Source organism: Oncorhynchus nerka, linkage group LG14, assembly GCF_034236695.1.
Source record: "Oncorhynchus nerka isolate Pitt River linkage group LG14, Oner_Uvic_2.0, whole genome shotgun sequence".
Lineage (NCBI taxonomy): Eukaryota > Metazoa > Chordata > Actinopteri > Salmoniformes > Salmonidae > Oncorhynchus > Oncorhynchus nerka.
In genome coordinates this window covers 12,584,406-12,605,431 of record NC_088409.1, presented here as the reverse complement: position 1 = coordinate 12,605,431, position 21,026 = coordinate 12,584,406, and the positions used below count along the sequence as shown (strand labels likewise).

General features: G+C 42.5%; 1 pseudogene; it reads right to left on the bottom strand.

The window, feature by feature from the left end:
• Nucleotides 1-2,806: 2,806 nt before the first annotated feature.
• Nucleotides 2,807-19,627, bottom strand: LOC115127660 (hyaluronan synthase 2-like; annotated as a pseudogene).
• Nucleotides 19,628-21,026: the final 1,399 nt, after the last annotated feature.

Genomic DNA, 21,026 nt, shown 5'->3' with positions numbered 1-21,026 from the left:
GACTATCACAGTGCAGGTGCATTTATACAGAGACTTTGATTACACACACTGGATTGTATTTATCATCATTAGTCATTTAGGTCAACATTGGATCATTCAGAGATCCTCACTGAACTTCTGGAGAGAGTTTGCTGCACTGAAAGTAAAGGGGCTGAATAATTTTGCACGCCCAATTTTTCAGTTTTTGATTTGTTAAAAAGCAGTTTGAAATATCCAATAAATGTCGTTCCACTTCATGATTGTGTCCCACTTGTTGTTGATTCTTCACAAAAATACAGTTTTATATCTTTATGTTGGAAGCCTGAAAGTTTGGCAAACCTAGGTCCAAAGTTCAAGGGGGACCAAATACTTTCCAGGCACTGTATCTTATCAGACATAACAGGACTGCTAAGAGGAATGCTTAAAGGGACAATTCAATCCTCTCCAGTCACTTGGAGGATCCTCTCAGACACCTTACTCCATCGTCAACATATTTGAAAATGGCACATTTCTATGTTTAGTAGTAAAAGATGGAGGAAGGTAGGTGTTTCCAATGACATCATAAACGAATTAGTAGACAATTAGTAGGTAATGCCTCCTAGCAATTGGTTAAAATCACGTGATGCACCCCAGGATGTCATTGGAAACACATCTTCTTCTAACTATTTTAATACAAAACATAGAAATGTGCATTTTTCACATATGTTGACGCATGGATGGTTCTGGAGATAATGACTATGATGTCGATTTTTTAATTTTTAATTTCCATTTAAGCAATTTGGAGTAATTCAGTTTAAACTGGCTACCTTTGAAAGGACATGGCCTTAGAGAACAATCTGTCATGTCTGTGTTGAACTGTTTGAGGCCCTCTGCTCCACTAGTAGCTAAAAGGAATAAAAGTGTCAGCATGCTTCAGTTCGGCTGAATCTTCACCCTGGAATGCTTTTCCAACAGTCTTGAAGGAGTTCCTCACATATGCTGAGCACTTGTTGGCTGAAGCTAGTCATACCAAACGAGTGTGCTAGCATACTCCCAGTAAAAAGACCTTCAATTTAAAAATGATAAAAGAGCGGCAATAGTACTGTTTGTCCATTTTGAGAGGACCGTAGCCAGTATAAACGTCCTCAAAATAGTCCGAATTAATCTAAGATAACTCAAGAAATCTGTTTTTTGCCGAAGTGATCTTAGTGATCTTACATCTAACTAAGATGTTTGGTGCAGTGTTTTTCAATGAAAAAATGTGCATGAAAACAAGTTGTCTTATGTTGAATGACAACAAAGATTTTAATGAAAAATCCCTACCGTTGACCGACCAAGGGGTGGAAACGTCAGACACCGAACTTAGGCTTGCCTCCAGAGGACCTACACTCCAGTATTATCCAGAGCAGTTTGGAGGACCTCCACTCCAGTATTATCCAGAGCAGTTTGGAGGACCTCCACTCCAGTATTATCCAGAGCAGTTTGGAGGACCTCCACTCCAGTATTATCCAGAGCAGTTTGGAGGACCTCCACTCCAGTATTATCCAGAGCAGTTTGGAGGACCTACACTCCAGTATTATCCAGAGCAGTTTGGAGGACCTACACTCCAGTATTATCCAGAGCAGTTTGGAGGACCTACACTCCAGTATTATCCCGAGCAGTTTGGAGGACCTACACTCCAGTATTATCCAGAACAGTTTGGAGGACCTCCACTCCAGTATTATCCAGAGCAGTTTGGAGGACCTCCACTCCAGTATTATCCAGAGCAGTTTGGAGGACCTACACTCCAGTATTATCCAGAGCAGTTTGGAGGACCTACACTCCAGTATTATCCAGAGCAGTTTGGAGGACCTACACTCCAGTATTATCCAGAGCAGTTTGGAGGACCTACACTCCAGTATTATCCAGAGCAGTTTGGAGGACCTACACTCCAGTATTATCCAGAACAGTTTGGAGGACCTACACTCCAGTATTATCCAGAGCAGTTTGGAGGACCTACACTCCAGTATTATCCAGAGCAGTTTGGAGGACCTACACTCCAGTATTATCCAGAGCAGTTTGGAGGACCTACACTCCAGTATTATCCAGAGCAGTTTGGAGGACCTACACTCCAGTATTATCCAGAGCAGTTTGGAGGACCTACACTCCAGTATTATCCAGAGCAGTTTGGAGGACCTACACTCCAGTATTATCCAGAGCAGTCTGGAGGACCTACACTCCATTATTATCCAGAACAGTTTGGAGGACCTACACTCCAGTATTATCCAGAACAGTTTGGAGGACCTACACTCCAGTATTACCCAGAGCAGTTTGGAGGACCTACACTCCAGTATTATCCAGAGCAGTTTGGAGGACCTCCACTCCAGTATTATCCAGAGCAGTTTGGAGGACCTACACTCCAGTATTATCCAGAGCAGTTTGGAGGACCTACACTCCAGTATTATCCAGAGCAGTTTGGAGGACCTACACTCCAGTATTACCCAGAGCAGTTTGGAGGACCTACACTCCAGTATTATCCAGAGCAGTTTGGAGGACCTCCACTCCAGTATTATCCAGAGCAGTTTGGAGGACCTACACTCCAGTGTTATGCAGAGCAGTTTGGAGGACCTCCACTCCAGTATTACCCAGAACAGTTTGGAGGACCTACACTCCAGTATTGCTGTATAACTATTCACGATGTAGTATATACAGCACAGTTGGTGCTGTTTACTTAGTAAATGTTAATGAAGGAACTTAATACACGCCTTGGGATAGTAGCTAATGTGGATACTGTCACTTTTAAAGTTCCTCACTGAGAATACTGTGTGTTTTGACGCGATGCTATGCAACATGATCTGACTCCAACCTATTAGCCTACAGGTCTCTCCACTTTGTCTGAGTTGGACTGAGTGCAGAAACATATGTAAATGGGTTTCACGCTGAGCTCTAGCACTCTGTGAACAGCATTAGCCTTACAGCCGTAGGGCTACAGTACATACACAAGGCCTCCACACCATCCTTTTAAAGAAGGAGAGCACAAATCCAGGGTCTTTGTGTACCTCCCCCCTCCAACCCCTCCTCCCCCAGGACTTACCTGAACATAGTCCACACTCCTCCCCAGGGCTTTGAAGGCTGTGTACATTACTTCCCTCTTGCCTCCCCACTTCTGCATGATGCAGACACATTTATTATTGAGCACAAGGCGCGAGATGGCCTGCAGGCTCTCAGCGTACATCTCGTCCGTCTCCTCAGATCCTCGGTGATGGTAGTTATTTTTTCCAGACGTACGTGGTGGCTTTATCCCACCCCATGATCTCCCAGGAAGATCTCCATCATGTACTTGTCGTCCTCGTTATTCCCCGATCACCATGATGACCTTGATGCCCGGGTAGGTCAACCTCTTGACCGATACCAAACACTTCCTCAGGTAGGCCGGGTCCTCCTGATAGGCTGCAATGCACAGGGCCAGTGATTTGGTGAGTTTGATGGGCGTCTCCATGGATCTCCTCATGTTCCGGTGTTCTAGGACAGCAAACAGGCTCTGGATCATAAGGTGGATGACCAGGATGGCCCCGTACAGCCCGAAGGACAAGTGGTTTCGTGCCGTGGTGAAAAACTGGTAGCCCATTATGTAGGCGGTAGAGATCCCCACGAGGAGCGAGACTCCAAACATTGTCGTCCCGAAAATTCTTAGGTAGGTGAGAGCTTTGTCACATTTCATCTGGAAAAGCAAACAAGAACAGAATCATTGTCAATGTCAAATGAGATGACAGTAGAGACATACAGTGGGATCAATAATGAGATGACAGTTGAGACATACAGTGGGATCAATAATGAGATGACAGTTGAGACATACAGTGGGATCAATAATGAGATGACAGTAGAGACATACAGTGGGATCAATAATGAGATGACAGTAGAGACATACAGTGGGATCAATAATGAGATGACAGTAGTGGGATCAATAATGAGATGACAGTTGAGACATACAGTGGATCAATAATGAGAGACAGTAGAGACCTACAGTGGGATGAGATGACAGTTGAGACATACAGTGGGATCAATAATGAGATGACAGTAGTGACACTGGGAGGACATTGATATGGTAATTACTAAATGAACACAGCTTCAGATATTAATTGGTCAACTTGTTAGAGATATACAGAAGACATAATGATGATAATGATGATATATGTTCCTAATAATCACCATAATGATGATAATGATGATAAATGTACCTAATAATCATCATTACGATGCGTCACTGTAAAAGCTCTTCCCTAACTCTACACTGTCACCATAGCAACAGACTCCATGTTTCACAACAACAAAAAAACAGGTTCAGATAGACTGTAAACAGACTCCTCCCTTCTCTCTCTCCCTACATCCCCCTCCCCAAAATCCCCCTCTAAATGTCAGATGGTTCTCTATGGCCGATTGTTCCAAGTCTCTTTATTAATGCTGCATCCCATCTGCTGGGCAGACGTACGAGTCGAGCGAGAGAGCGAGCACCACCCTCTGACATCATCTGTTTATATCTCCGTGGGAAGACAAGAGCAGGGAAATGTAAAACGCTGCCTCTCCACTAAAGACCCTTCTGTCACATTGAACAATATGGTGGTACATTTTATCAGTTGAGGCAGTAGGAGGGTGGCACCTTTTGTTTAAGGCTTAGACATGTGATAGTTTAAGTGACACTTCAAGGTGTCTAATGCTGTTGGATAATAATGAAACACTATCACGGCTTGTTTTATTTGAATGCCAGTTTTTTGGGTCTCCACTAAAGACCCTTCTGTCACAGTGAAGCAGGTAGTAGGGCATCTTGTTACTTTGTTTTAATTAAAGATCTTGGATCTATCATAAGTGACACTTTGATGTGTCCAATGCTGCCTGCATGGGTCTGTCCAGTAACACTAAAGACCCATCTGTCACAATGGAGAACAAAGTGGTACTTCTTGGTCAAGTAAAGGCTGAGGTCATCTTAGTAGGCTATATTAAAGGCTGAGGTCGTCTTAGTAGGCTATATTAAAGTCTGAGGTCATCTTGGTAGGCTATATTAAAGGCTGAGGTCGTCTGGGTAGGCTATATTAAAGGCTGAGGTCGTCTTGGTAGACTACATTAAAGGCTGAGGTCGTCTTGGTAGACTACATTAAAGGCTGAGGTCGTCTTGGTAGACTACAGTAAAGGCCGAGGGCGTCTTGGTAGACTATTTTAAAGGCTGAGTGACGTCTTAGTAGACTACATTACAGGCTTATATGTAGTCTAAGTTGCTGTCCAAGTCTGTCTAAAAGCAAAGAACCCCTGACATGTCTTGTTTGACTTGTGCTTGTAATTAGAGTTTTAAATCAGCCGCCTCCTTGACTTGGATTAGGGACTGGAACGGGAACAGTGACATATAGAATGCTGTTCTATATGTCAATGGGTCTCTCTCCACGTGACCTAAAAAACAGTAGGCGTAAAAGAAACGCCTGAACTAGATCCCCTACATAATGGTCTGGAACTCTTTAGATCCCCCCATCCTGGTCTGGAACTAGATCCCCCTACATCATCTGGTCTGAAACTAGATCCCCTACATAATGGTCTGGAACTAGATGGTGGTACATTTTATCAGTGGTCCTCCCCCTAAGGCATACTGGTCTGGAACTAGATCCCTTCTACATACTGGTCTGAAACTAGATCCCTACATACTGGTCTGAAACTAGATCCTCTACATACTGGTCTGGAACTAGATCCCCCTACATACTGGTCTGGAAACTAGATCCTCTACATACTGGTCTGAAACTAGATCCCCTACATACTGGTCTGAACATACAGATAGATCCTCTACATACATGGTCTGAGTCAAGGCCCTAAGGACTCTGGATCCCCCTAGGGTCTCTCTCCACTACCCTACATAGGCTTAAAAGGTCTGAAACTAGATCCCTCTACATACTGGTCTGAAACTAGATCCTCTACATACTGGTCTGAAACTAGATCCCTACATCCTGGTCAAGATCCTCTACTATCCCCTACATACTGGTCTGAAACTAGATCCTCTACATACTGGTCTGAAACTAGATCCTCTACATACTGGTCTGAAACTCGATCTGATCCCTACATACTGGTCTGAAACTAGATCTACATACTGGTCTGAAACTAGATCCTCTACATACTGGTCTGAAACTAGATCCTCTACATACTGGTCTGAAACTAGATCACATCACATATGTCAGAGTCAAGGCCCGCGCCACATCCGCCCCGCAAGAAGGTTTTACGGCCCCTGGGATGATCTTGATTTATTACAATGCAAAGGTGAGCCGGCAGCAGATAGGCTGCTACATTTCACAATGCAAAGGTGACGCACCGAGCAGTAGGCTGCTTCATTTCAATATTTATTGGCACAGCAGTCGTCAGCATCACAGTAAAATTAACTTTCAGATACCCATCAAAAATGGCAAAACGGAAGGTGGATACTGAGAACCGGGGTTTCAAACAAGGTGGGAGTCGGAGTATATGTTCACGAAGGTAGCTGGAAAACCTGTGTGTCTTCTGTGTGGAGAAAGTGTGGCGGTACTGAAAGAGTATAATCTGAGACGACATTATGAAACGAAACACGCGGACAAAAACAAGAATATGGACATGGAACAAAGGCTACAAAAGGCAGAGGAATTAAAACGAGGCCTCAAATCTCGACAGGCTCTGTTCAAAAAAGCCAAATCACAAGGCCAGGCTGCTGTCAAGGCCAGTTTTATTTTGGCAGAAGAGATCGCTAAATCAGCCCGGCCATTTACGGAGGGGGATTTCATCAAAAACTGCATGATTAAAGTTTGTGACGAAGTTTGCCCAGAAAAAGGCAACTCTTTTTAAATGTGAGTCTGAGCAGAAACACCATTGCCGAGAGAGTAGACCAGTTGTCCATCAATCTAAAAGAGCAGCTTGTGAAAAAGGGAAAAGATTTTATTGCATATTCCTTGGCTGTGGATGAGAGCACCGACATTTCTGACATTGCCCAGTTGTCAATTTTCATCCGCGGAGTGGACTCCAACCTAAGCGTGACAGAGGAGTTTTTGGCTTTACGTCCTATGCATGGCACAACTACGGGGCATGATTTGTATGAAGAGGTGTCAAGATGTGTAAATGAGATGGAGCTGCCTTGGGAAAACTTCGTGGGTTTGACAACCGACGAGCACCTGCGATGTGTGGACACAGGAGCGGACTGGTGGCGAAGATACGGGAAAAGATGCAAGAGGAAAACGCGACAGGTGAGCTGACAGCTTATCATTGTATCATACACCAGGAAGCGTTGTGCGGTAAAGCCTTGAAAATGGAGCATGTAATGAGCATCATCACGCGCACAGTTAACTTTATCAGAGCCAAAGGTTTGAATCACCGCCAGTTCAAGGCATTTCTGACGGAGTTAGAAACGGAGCATGGTGATTTGCCTTATCACACAGAGGTGCGATGGCTAAGCCAGGGAAAGGTGCTTCAAAGATGTTTCGAGCTTCGTGAGGAGATTTGTCTGTTCTTGGACAGCAAAGGGAAAGACACAACACAACTCCGAGACGAAATGTTTCTGTGTGAAATGGCTTTTCTGTGTGACATTACGAGTCATCTGAATGCAATAAACTTGCAGCTGCAGGGTCGGGATCGTGTCATCTCTGATATGTACAGTACAGTGAAGGCATTTAAAACCAAACTGACTCTGTGGGAGACGCAGATGCGGAAAGAAAATTTGAGCCACTTTCCCAGCTGCCAGACCATGAAAGAGAAGCTCTCTACCAGTGCGTTCCGAGCACACAGTTGGCTGATAAAATAGGTATGCTTGCCGCTGACTTTCGACGCCGATTTGCTGACTTTGAAGCACAAAAAGCAGGTTGGAACTGCTCGGTAACCCATTTGCTGTTGACGTGGAAAGCTCACCACCAAACCTCCAAATGGAGTTGATTGACCTCCAATGCAATGATGCACTGAGGGCAAAATATGCGGCAGTGGGTGCTGCGGAGTTCGCCCGTTTCCTCCCCGGCACAATGCCCCAGCTGCGCATCCAGGCTGCTCAAACGTTGTCTATGTTTGGCAGCACATACCTGTGTGAACAACTGTTTTCTTTGATGAACCTGAACAAAACATCACACAGAAGTCGACTTACTGCTGAACACCTCCACTCAATTCTGAGGATTTCTTCAGCTCAGAGCCTTACCCGAACATTGATGAACTTGTGGAAAAGATGGGACACCACCAAGTATCACCCTCAACCTCAAACAAGTGAACATTACTGTGCAATCACATATTTAGAGTTTTTACTCAGTTCAAGTTTAAAAGTTAAAATTTAATATTTGTTTTCACTGCATGTTACTTCTCCTTAAACAAAGTGTTGTTTTTGATTAATAGATTTTTGCACTTTATTTTTTTGTATTTCAATCCAATTATATTTTAAAAATATTTCAGTTGAGTGGATGATAGAAAATTGCTATTATTGTTTTTTCTTTGAAGTAAATTTAGCCCACTTTTGCTAAAATAGAAAATATAGTCTACTGATGGTGCCTTGAATACCGGTTTCTTTCATTTAATGTTCATGTTATGGGGATATTTATATAAAGGAAATTTGTCTTTTGTGTCTGTTGAAAATTAAAGATTACTGACAGAGCCATAAGAAAATATTGCTTTATTTATCTGATCATATTGTAATATATTTGTTAGGTTTTCAGTAGGTTCAATTAGGTTCACTAGACTATATGCGTCATTTAAAAAAATTTCAATGAACATTCGAACAGTCCGGCCCTCGTCTTGTAGCTGATTTTTTTATTTGGCCCTCCGTCCATTTGACTTTGACACCCCTGCTCTACATACTGGTCTGAAACTAGATCCCCCTACATACTGGTCTGAAACTAGATCCCCCTACATACTGGTCTGAAACTAGATCCCCTACATACTGGTCTGAAACTAGATCCTCTACATACTGGTCTGAAACTAGATCCCCCTACATACTGGTCTGAAACTAGATTCCCTACATACTCCTCTACATACTGGTCTGAAACTAGATCCCCTACATACTGGTCTGAAACTAGATCCCCTACAAACTGGTCTGAAACCAGATCCCCTACATACTGGTCTGAAACTAGATCCTCTACATACTGGTCTGAAACTAGATTCCCTACATACTAGTCTGAAACTAGATTCCCTACATACTGGTCTGAAACTAGATCCTCTACGTACTGGTCTGAAACTAGATCCCCAAACATACTGGTCTGAAACTAGATCCTCTACATACTGGTCTGAAACTAGATCCCCTACAAACTGGTCTGAAACCAGATCCCCTACATCCTGGTCTGAAACCAGATCCCCTACATCCTGGTCTGAAACTAGATCCTCTACATACTGGTCTGAAACTAGATTCCCTACATACTGGTCTGAAACTAGATCCCCTACAAACCCGTCTGAAACTAGATCCTCTAAATACTGGTCTGAAACTAGATTCCCTACATACTGGTCTGAAACTAGATCCCCTACATCCTGGTCTGAAACTAGATCCCCTACATACTGATCTGAAACTAGATCCCCCTACATACTGGTCTGAAACTAGATCCCCTACATCCTGGTCTGAAACTAGATCCCCTACATACTGATCTGAAACTAGATCCCCCTACATACTGATCTGGGGAGGTTCTCTTCTGTACTGTTCAACCAATCCAGTAAATGTGGAGGATGAGTTAAGATGGAGTGTCTCCTTGTTAACATCCAAAAGTGGAAGACACACGAAGTCACAGGCTCTCTTTCCATTTCCCCTGAAAACTGGAACATCCGGTTGTTGGGGACTCAGCAGAGGCTACTCTCCATGAAAGACCTCTCTATCTGTCACAGTGAAGACGAAGCTGGTACATCGTGGTTAAAGTCTTGGATATGTGATTGCATAAGTGACACCTTGAAGTGTTTCGGTGCTGTTGTGAAGCAAAGAAACCCTGATAGGCCTTGTGTCTAGACTGTAGTTGGGTTTCTTTTTGTTAAATCAGCCACCTCCTTGGCATCGAATAAGGCCTGGATCACTTGATACAGGATGAAAAGTGTATGTAATCAGTGTGTGAGGCGAGCTGAGTGCTGAACTGGCATGTTTCTGGACTTTAAGCGTCATCACAAGACCTCTGACTCCATTCCCCTCCATATGGTCCAAGTCCCCACCCCTTGGCCAACTGGTTAACCTAACACATTGGTGTTAACGTCTGTAGTGTTAAACCAGTACAAAGAGTGTCCCAACCCTAACATCTTTATTTTCAAGTCTCACTGTTGTAGGCTACACTTTGTGTGAACTGTGAACCTCAACCCCCTCATTCAGACGGTGCTAAAACAGCCTAGATAACTAAACCCTGCGGGCCAGATGCAGAAGGATTAACCACTAATGTGTGTGTGAAGTGACGTTTGGCCCGTCCCCCTCCCCCCCCCCGTCCCTCCTCCTCCCCTTTAACCCCCTTGTACTTCCAGACACTATGTACGTAGATCTAAACCCTGGTTTGATGTTGATAATGATGTGTTTTTCTGAGTGCCAAACACCAGATATTGTTGTTGATGGGGGCCGGGGGGGGGGTGCTCATTTTGGAAGTGGGCTGCTCATTTGACGGCTACTTGGAGCAGGCCTTTGCCGAGAAGCTGCTTAAGCACCAGTCCCTCGTGGCACACTTGGACAGCCTCGGGTGGAGCCTCCAGATTGTGGGCCTGACGAAAACTAGGACAAAGAAATTGGCTAGGTGCTGTTCTGTTTCAACTGTTGTGGACTGTTTGGAGAAGGAGGTGCTTTCTGTACCCTTGAGTGCCATGTATACAGGGGCCTTTGAAATCTTTGAATTCAATGGTGGATTGAAATAAAATGTACTTGATGGATGTAAATAAAATATTTCAAATGTGTGTGTGTGTGCACGTGTGTGTGTGTGTGCACATGTGTGTGTGTGCACGTGTGTGTGTGTGCGCGCGCGTGTGTGTGTGTGCACGTGTGTGTGTGTGTGTACACGTGTGCGTGTGTGTGTGTGCGCGTGTGTGTGTGTGCACGTGTGTGTGTGTGCACGTGTGTGTGTGTGTGTGTACACGTGTGCGTGTGTGTGTGCGCATGTGTGTGCGTGTGTGTGTGTGTGTGTGCATGTGCGACATTGAGGGTGTCATCAACGTATTGAGATGAGGTCACCTCACAGTTGCACAAGGCCCTGTGTGTGTTGTCCCTGGGCTGTTTGCCGGTGGGTTAGCTTGAACACTTGCAGACTGACAATACGTCCCAAATGGCACCCTGTATAGTGCACTACTTTTGACCAGAGCCATATGGGCCCTTGTTTAAAAGTAGTGCACTATATAGGGAATAGTGCGCCATTTGCAACGCGGACTGACTGACGCACTGTGTTGGCTGGGGCTGGGTCTGGGCCTGGGTCTGGGCGGGACACTCCCTTTGCCTGAGATAACACCGCCAATGATCTCAATTGATAGTGAGTAAGGATGAGTAAGTGATGGGGGATGTTGGAGAGTGAAGGCTGAGTTAGTGAAGGGAGATGTTGGAGAGTGAAAGTAACCAATAAGAACCTTGTGGCTGCAGCCAACTGCAAATCTAACACGTCATGTTGTACCGTACCTATAACTACAGCTGAGGTAGCGTGAGAGAGTGTGTGTGTGTGTGTGTGTGTGTGTGTGTGTGTGTGTGTGTGTGTGCGTCAGCTACTATGTCGGCATGGTAGCTGACATGTAAAGACTTCATATTTACACCTGTTGTCTGACTACATGTCTGAGAATCCAACATGAAGACCATTAGTTTGATTCTGCTGGAGCTGGCCCTGTTCCAGGAGGGTTATAAAGGCTAGGCGGACACAGGGAGGGGTTCCTGTGCTGAGCTGGATAGACTCAACGGAGAGTTGAATCGTGGTCAGCGGGGAAAACCTAAACTCTAAGGCTTTTACAGTTTAGATGAAATACAACACTGCGGCCAGAGCAGAGCTGAGCATTAGCTGAAACTGGGCCAAGAGGACTTGAAGTCTGTTCTGTGCAACAACTGAAATATAATCGTGGCAATGACTGGAGTCAATGGACTTTACAGCTCTAAAATGAATACCTGCTGTAGTCAAAAACACTTTATTAATGTAGTGGTCTACCGCCGTGGAGGTGCAGTTCACACCTGGTCAGTGACACCAAATCCCCTATATAGTGCACTACTTTTTTACCAGAGCCCTCTAGGCCACAGCTGTATGAAGTGCACTAGATAGGGAATAGGGTGCCATTTGGGACACAGCCATGCCCACACTTGATATAACTTTAATAACCCTTGTCTTGGTAACACTTGTCTTGCTAACAGTTGTCTTGGTAATAGTTGTCTTGGTAACACTTGTCTTGCTAACAGTTGTCTTGGTAATAGTTGTCTTGGTAACACTTGTCTTGCTAACAGTTGTCTTGGTAATACTAATCTTGCTAACAGTTGTCTTGGTAACACTTGTCTTTCTAACAGTTGACTTGGTAACAGTTATCTTTCTAACCATTGTCTTGCTAAGCATTGTCTTGCTAACACTTGTCTTTGTAACACTTGTCTTCGTAACACTTGTCTTGCTAACAGTTGTCATGCTAAAAGTTGTCTTGCTAACAATTGTCTTGCTAAAAGTTGTCTTGCTAACAGATGTCTTGCTAAACGTTGTCTTGCTAACACTTGTCTTGCTAACACTTGTCTTGCTAAACGTTGTCTTGCTAACACTTGTCTTGCTAACACTTGTCTTGCTAAACATTGTCTTGCTAACACTTGTCTTGCTAACAATTGTCTTGCTAAAAGTTGTCTTGCTAACACTTGTCTTGCTAGCACTTGTCTTGCTAACACTTGTCATGCTAAACGTTGTCTTGCTAACAGTTGTCTTGCTAAACGTTGTCTTGCTAACACTTGTCTTGCTAACACTTGTCTTGCTAAACGTTGTCTTGCTAACACTTGTCTTGCTAACACTTGTCTTGATAATACTTGTCTTGCTAACACTTGTCTTGCTAACACTTGTCTTGATAATACTTGTCTTGCTAACACTTGTCTTGATAATACTTGTCTTGCTAACACTTGTCTTGCTAACAGCAGTCTTGCAAACACTTGTCTTGGTAACAGTTGCTTGCTAAACGTTGTCTTAATAACCCTTGTCTTGGTAACAGGTGTCTTGGTAACAGTTGCCTTGCTAACAGTATGTGTAGAAGGAGGATGAAAGGATAGAAGATGGTTGTTGAATGAAACAACAAGACATTGAATTTACATTCTCAGGTGTATGGTGAGGTGGAACTTCATGTGTGGAATAATCAATCAATCAATCAATCAATCAATCAAATGGTGTACCATCACCATGAATATATGGCTTCAATGGCTCTTACACCTTACAGCATGTGCAGAAGGGGGAAATGTATCTGGATAGAAGGGGGTTATTGAAGGAAAAAATCAGTTGGTGTCCTGTATTTAATAAATGTTAAAGTGATGTCCTTGTGTTGCTGGATGGGATTTAGCGTAGCACTTACAGACTGCATGCTGAAGTGGAACCTCATGTGTAGTCATGGAGACCAGTAAAGTTAGATCCCCGTCCCATTATTTATAGTTTCATAATGCATTTGTGTTTCATGCTAATACAGTAACGGTACTATATTACAGTACTGTAGTTCAAGACGACAGAGATTCCACTTCATGTCTGAGAGGCACAGCTGCAGTGAAATGAAGACGGCCCTCCATACTGCCATTATAAATGTCAGGAAACACATGCCTCATGACGACTATTCTATAGCAGATTAAAAGACAGGAGCGGAATGACCAGGGATCCTTGTTCAAGATGTTAATCATATATACAGCACGGTACTATCTCAAAGCTTGCTTCTGTAGTTAGCTACTTGTAGTTCTTGCTTGCTTCTGTAGTTAGCTACTTGTAGTTCTTGCTTGCTTCTGTAGTTAGCTACTTGTAGTTCTTGCTTGCTTCTGTAGTTAGCTACTTGTAGTTCTTGCTTGCTTCTGAAGTTAGCTACTTGTAGTTCTTGCTTGCTTCTGAAGTTAGCTACTTGTAGTTCTTGCTTGCTTCTATAGTTAGATACTTGTAGTTCTTGCTAGGCTTGCTTCTGTAGTTAGCTACTTGTAGTTCTTGCTAGGCTTGCTTCTGTAGTTAGCTACTTGTAGTTCTTGCTTGCTTCTGAAGTTAGCTACTTGTCGTTCTTGCTTGCTTCAAATAGTTAGCTACTTGTAGTTCTTGCTAGGCTTGCTTCTGTAGTTAGCTACATGTAGTTCTTGCTTGCTTCTGAAGTTAGCTACTTGTAGTTCTTGCTTGCTTCTGTAGTTAGCTACTTGTAGTTCTTGCTAGGCTTGCTTCTATAGTTAGCTACTTGTAGTTCTTGCTTGCTTCTGAAGTTAGCTACTTTTAGTTCTTGCTTGCTTCTGTAGTTAGCTACATGTATTTCTTGCTTGCTTCTATAGTTAGCTACTTGTAGTTCTTGCTAGTCTTGCTTCTGTTGTTAGCTACTTGTAGTTCTATCTCGGCTTGCTACTGTAGTTAGTTCAGATCAAACCTTCTCTTGAACTGGACTTATAAGCAAACTCAATGAACAAAAGTCACTGAGGTTCTGAAACGTGATTAAGAGACAACTAGTAATGTGTCAAAAGAGTGTGTGTGTGTGTGTGGTTGTGTGTGTGTGAAGTGACGTCCCCCCCTCCTCCCCTTAACCCTCTTGTAGTTCCGGAACCCTATGTAGATGTACAGCCTTTCCCTGTGGCTGCAGTATTCTCCCTGGTGGGGGAATCATGTTGTCATTAAATGGAACACCCTACTCCTCTTCCTCTCCTGATTGGAATCAGCTGTAGTAGTTACAGCACAGAGTCTTCCCTCATACAACTCCATCTCTCTTTCTGGATGGGTTGAACCTCAGGAAGAGGAGGAGACTGTGTGTGATGTTGAACTTGGGCGGTGGTGGCGCCTTGCCATCCTTGGCTCCTGGATACGTTCCTGATTCAGCTAGCTCTCTGACTCATCCATCACATCTCTCTGTCCCTCCCTCCTTCCTGTCTGGTCCGGTCAGTGATCCTCCACCACTACTACTTATCGTTGCTCCAGCTCCCTGAAGACGGCCCTCAATACTGCAATTATAAATGGCCAGCTTTCACCTCCTCTTTATGCTTCCCTCGCTCCTAGCTTCCCTCCTTACCTCGCTCCTAGCTTCCCTTCTTCCCTCCATCCCAGCTTTCCTCCTTTCCTGCTTCCCTCTTTCCCACTTTCCTTGCTTTCCTCCCTCCCAGCTTCCCTCTTTCCCAACTTCCTTCCTTCCCTCCCTCCCATCTTCCTTCCTTCCCTCCCTCCCTCCCATCTTCCTTCCTTCCCTCCCTCCCATCTTCCTTCCTTCCCTGCCTCCCATCTTCCTTCCTTCCCTGCCTCCCAGCTTTCCCGCTTCCCTGCCTACCTGCTTCCCAGCCTGCAGTGTTTAAGCATGGCTGGCAAGGCCCTGACTGGGAGCACTAATACGGAACAGGCGTGAAATGCTTCCTGTGTAAATACACTAACTAACTCATTAGTGGATAGTTCTACAGAACTCTTCCTCTGTAAATACACAAACCACCTCATTGGTGGATAGTCCTACAGAACTCTTCCTCTGTAAATACACTAACTAACTCATTAGTGGATAGTTCTACAGAACTCTTCCTCTGTAAATACACAAACCACCTCATTGGTGGATAGTCCTACAGAACTCTTCCTCTGTAAATACACAAACCACCTCATTGGTGGATAGTTCTACAGAACTCTTCCTCTGTAAATACACAAACCACCTCATTGGTGGATAGTTCTACAGAACTCTTCCTCTGTAAATACACAAACCACCTCATTAGTGGATAGTTCTACAGAACTCTTCCTCTGTAAATACACAAACCACCTCATTGGTGGATAGTCCTACAGAACTCTTCCTCTGTAAATACACAAACCACCTCATTGGTAGATATAACCCTCAGAGATCTTGATTGCACACTGTATATAGTGTAGGTGGGATTAGATAGGAAGAGTACGCCTACTAGAAATGGGATAAATGGTAGTCTGAAATGCAGACATAAACAATGCATTAGTTTGTGTGTGTTGCCATCTCTCTGTGTAAGTTGTTGAGCAATGGCCCACACGTAGACACAGGCATGCTGAGTCATGACTTTCCTCATAGTAAGGAAGAGTAAGTAATCTTGTCCGAGCCAGAACGGACAAACGACTTTCCTCACAGGCAGCGGGCTTATTGTGACAAAGTTATTGTTAAACTATAAATGTGTACTGGTCCGGTAGATCAGGGATTCCCCAACTTGGTCCTGGAGCCCCCCTTGGGTGTACGTTTAGTTTTCCCAGGGTTGATTATTTAAATCGGTTGTGTAGTGCTAAGGCAAAAACGCACCCCGGGGGGGGGGGCGACGACGACTGAGTTTGTGAAACCTTGCGGTAGATGACAGTAGTCTTAACTAGATGACTGGATGTTTCAGTTTGAAGACAGTATTGCCATTGTGACATTCTATGTGGTCATGTTCAACCATTTAATAACAATGTCAGAACTGTGGCTACATAAACGAGCTAAATAAACTGCTATGGAATCAATACAACTCAAAACCACGAGCTAAATAAACTGCTATGGAATCAATACAACTCAAAACCACGAGCTAAATTAACTGCTATGGAATCAAGTCAACTCAAAACCACGAGCTAAATTAACTGCTATGGAATCAAGTCAACTCAAAACCACGAGCTAAATTAACTGCTATGGAATCAATACAACTCAAAACCACGAGCTAAATTAACTGCTATGGAATCAAGTCAACTCAAAACCACGAGCTAAATTAACTGCTATGGAATCAAGTCAACTCAAAACCACGAGCTAAATAAACTGCTATGGAATCAAGTCAACTCAAAACCAGTAGCTAAATAAACTGCTATAAATAAACTGCTATGGAATCAATACAACTCAAAACCACGAGCTAAATTAACTGCTATGGAATCAATACAACTCAAAACCACGAGCTAAATTAACTGCTATGGAATCAAGTCAACTCAAAACCACGAGCTAAATAAACTGCTATGGAATCAAGTCAACTCAAAACCAGTAGCTAAATAAACTGCTATAAATAAACTGCTATGGAATCAATACAACTCAAAACCACGAGCTAAATAAACTGCTATGGAATCAATACAACTCAAAACCACGAGCTAAATAAACTGCTATGGAATCAATACAACTCAAAACCACGAGCTAAATAAACTGCTATGGAATCAATACAACTCAAAACCACGAGCTAAATAAACTGCTATGGAATCAATACAACTCAAAACCACGTAAACTGCTATGGAATCAATACAACTCAAAACCACGAGCTAAATAAACTGCTATGGAATCAATACAACTCAAAACCACGAGCTAAATTAACTGCTATGGAATCAAGTCAACTCAAAACCACGAGCTAAATTAACTGCTATGGAATCAAGTCAACTCAAAACCACGAGCTAAATTAACTGCTATGGAATCAATACAACTCAAAACCACGAGCTAAATTAACTGCTATGGAATCAAGTCAACTCAAAACCACGAGCTAAATTAACTGCTATGGAATCAAGTCAACTCAAAACCACGAGCTAAATAAACTGCTATGGAATCAAGTCAACTCAAAACCAGTAGCTAAATAAACTGCTATAAATAAACTGCTATGGAATCAATACAACTCAAAACCACGAGCTAAATTAACTGCTATGGAATCAATACAACTCAAAACCACGAGCTAAATTAACTGCTATGGAATCAAGTCAACTCAAAACCACGAGCTAAATAAACTGCTATGGAATCAAGTCAACTCAAAACCAGTAGCTAAATAAACTGCTATGGAATCAATACAACTCAAAACCACGAGCTAAATAAACTGCTATGGAATCATGTCAACTCAACACCACGAGCTAAATAAACTGCTGTGGAATCAAGTCAACTCAAAACCACGAGCTAAATAAACTGCTATGGAATCAATACAACTCAAAACCACGAGCTAAATAAACTGCTATGGAATCAATACAACTCAAAACCACTAGCTAAATAAACTGCTATGGAATCATGTCAACTCAACACCACGAGCTAAATAAACTGCTGTGGAATCAATACAACTCAACACCACGAGCTAAATAAACTGCTACGGAATCAATACAACTCAAAACCACGAGCTAAATAAACTGCTATGGAATCAAGTCAACTCAACACCACGAGCTAAATAAACTGCTATGGAATCAAGTCAACTCAAAACCAGTAGCTAAATAAACTGCTATAAATAAACTGCTATGGAATCATGTCAACTCTACACCACGAGCTAAATAAACTGCTATGGAATCAATACAACTCAAAACCACGAGCTAAATTATCTGCTTTGGAATGAATGGTGGGCTGCTATGTATGTGTTTCGAACCCCACGCGCAACCACGCGGAGGGTATATAAAACGCCTGAGCGGGAAAGGAAGGAAGTTCGAAGATTGTTGTGTCCTTGAATAAGGAGGGAACTTCACCCTAATTTGCTCCAGTACTACTGTGGCTGACCGTGTAAAACACCATATTTCACTGCATCTGACCTGTGTATATGACAATAAATACAAAATAAATAAAATACTGTATCCATGGAAAAAACGACATTTCGAACCTACTGAGCGTGCTCTGAAGGAAACCCAATAGCTGCCTTGTCATTGGCTCAAGCACCCCTGCGATTCGAATGACGTATGAGGCCGTGACGTCGACATATGTTTTATTCTAACGGTGCAATAAATGATTTGGACAGTGATTATGTCCATCCTCGATGGAGTACCGTGTGAATCCAGTTTACGTTATGGTGTAGATTTGTTTTATCCCCGTAGGCAGCAGGGAATAATAAAGAACTACCTTGTTTCGACTTTATAGTTCCACTATTTAATTTATCCACCGCATATTGGCTGAGATTAATGCAATACTAATGTCTATAAACAAATTAAAAAGTCGTAACCAAACCACACATCAACATGTCTACAGGACTGTTCTGTATGGGGTATATCCTACCATATCCCAAACATATGCCATAGTACTTTAATATAACAAACACTAAATACTTTCCACACCCTGACAGATACAGCATCACGATTCATTGATGTGGATTAAACCATGACTTGGCAACTACCGGACAATCATGACATGTCAATTAACTTTAGTTGCCAAGTTTTATCCAAAGCTCCATTCATTGAATTCAAATTATTCTAAATGAAAATGTCAAACAAAATAAAAATGTATGTTCTCATAATGAAATAAAAACAGCTAGTTAGTTGATAACAAAGTTGTCAAAGTGAATAATATTGCTGTGATGGGCATACCTTGAAGTAGCTGTATGTGGCTGTGCCGTTTCTTTAAATGGATCCAGTCAGCATAGGCTCGGTTAGCAGCGTTCAATTTGGAGAAAACTTCTCAGCAACGTATCTTCTTGAGTCACCTTTGCAGAAACACTCATGAAGCTTCTTAAAATGTCTCTTCATAAAGAAAAAAGTTTGTGCAATTTTCCAAGTCTCCTTGCTGTGAACGGTTAAAAACATTAATTCAAGTATTGTATTTTTTTTCTTCTTTTAACTTCTCTCTTTGCATACATTAATTATATAATGTATACATTTTAAATGTATACAAATCATCTTGTTAGTCAACTTTGGCATAAGTGTAATATATAAAACGAATAAAAGAAATAAACAAAATAAAGAAAAAATGGTCATTCGACAGTAGTCAATGTTGGTGAGAAGAGCTGTAGGTAATACAGGTTAAAGTCATGAACTGCCCAACCACGCTACTATTACTACTTCTTCAGCGTCTAATTCCTTCCAGACGTCCTGGGTTTATGCTTCCTGCACGTAGCTCCTTACATTTCAAAAGACTCTTAACCAGGGAGAGTTTTTGGACTTGTTTTAATAAGGGGGGAAGGTTTGGGGATGAGGAGGAGCAACATATTGAGGAGAGAAGAGAAAAAAAAAGTTGATGCCCACAAGTAAGTACCCCATTCAAACTTCTGAGACGTGGACCCGGGGATGGAGACGTGCCTTAGGCGAATTAACCTGAATGTTCTTGGGGGAATACATGCAGAGAGATTGCATTCGATTTTGAATACGTGCAATAAGCTTTCGAAATCTGCAAATAGTTTCTTTACTACTTTGTATGAGGGTTTTCCATGACAATGTCAGAGTATAGCCTACAGGTAAAACACATAATCCTTTAGCAAAACAAAACAAAAAACCACTGCATTTAGTCGTTGTTATACTAGCTCGAAATAATAACTATTATTCTTGCAATATAACTTGCAATATTTTCCTGCTATCATTTCTGTGCCCGTAAAGACCGTAATTATCCATCTGGTATTTGTCTGCCATCCATCAGTAGGAGCGCAGTACAAGCATTGGCCAGCAGGGAGCGCCATATAATTCTAAACCCAGTACTAGAGCCCTTGCCATGGAATAGTCTACTGCGGAGTCATGTAATAAGATCTAAATATATGACTCTGGTCTACTGTAGATGCACAGTCATTGGACAAGGCACATTCCTCTACCCTGTGATGGAATTCAAATAGGTGTAAAAATGTCAATATCAGTCATTCTAAAAGCTAATCAAATGTCTAGCCACAGTATTTGCATTGCCCCCCCCCCCCCACCCTTTACCCTGCTGCTATTCTCAGTTTATTATCTATGCATAGTCACCTTAACTCTACCTACATGTACATATTACCTCAATTACCTTGACTAACCGGAGCCCCCGCACATTGACTCCGTACCGGTATCCCTGTATATAGCCTCGCTATTGTTATTTTACTGCTGCTCTTTAATGATTTGTTACTTTTATTTCTTATTTTTTAATTATCTATTTTTTACCTAACATGTATTTTTCTTAAAACTGAAATGTTGGTTAAGGGCTTGTAAGTAAGCATTTCACTGTAAGGTCTACTACACCTGTTGTATTCGGCACATGTGACAAATACTATTTGTTGTGATTCATTAGCTCATGTTTTCAACAGAGAAAAAGTGGTTTTCATCTACCGTCCCAAGAGCTTTGTATGTTATCATTATTGAATGTGACAGAAATTCCTAATTAAAAGTCACTTGGCTGAAATTCAA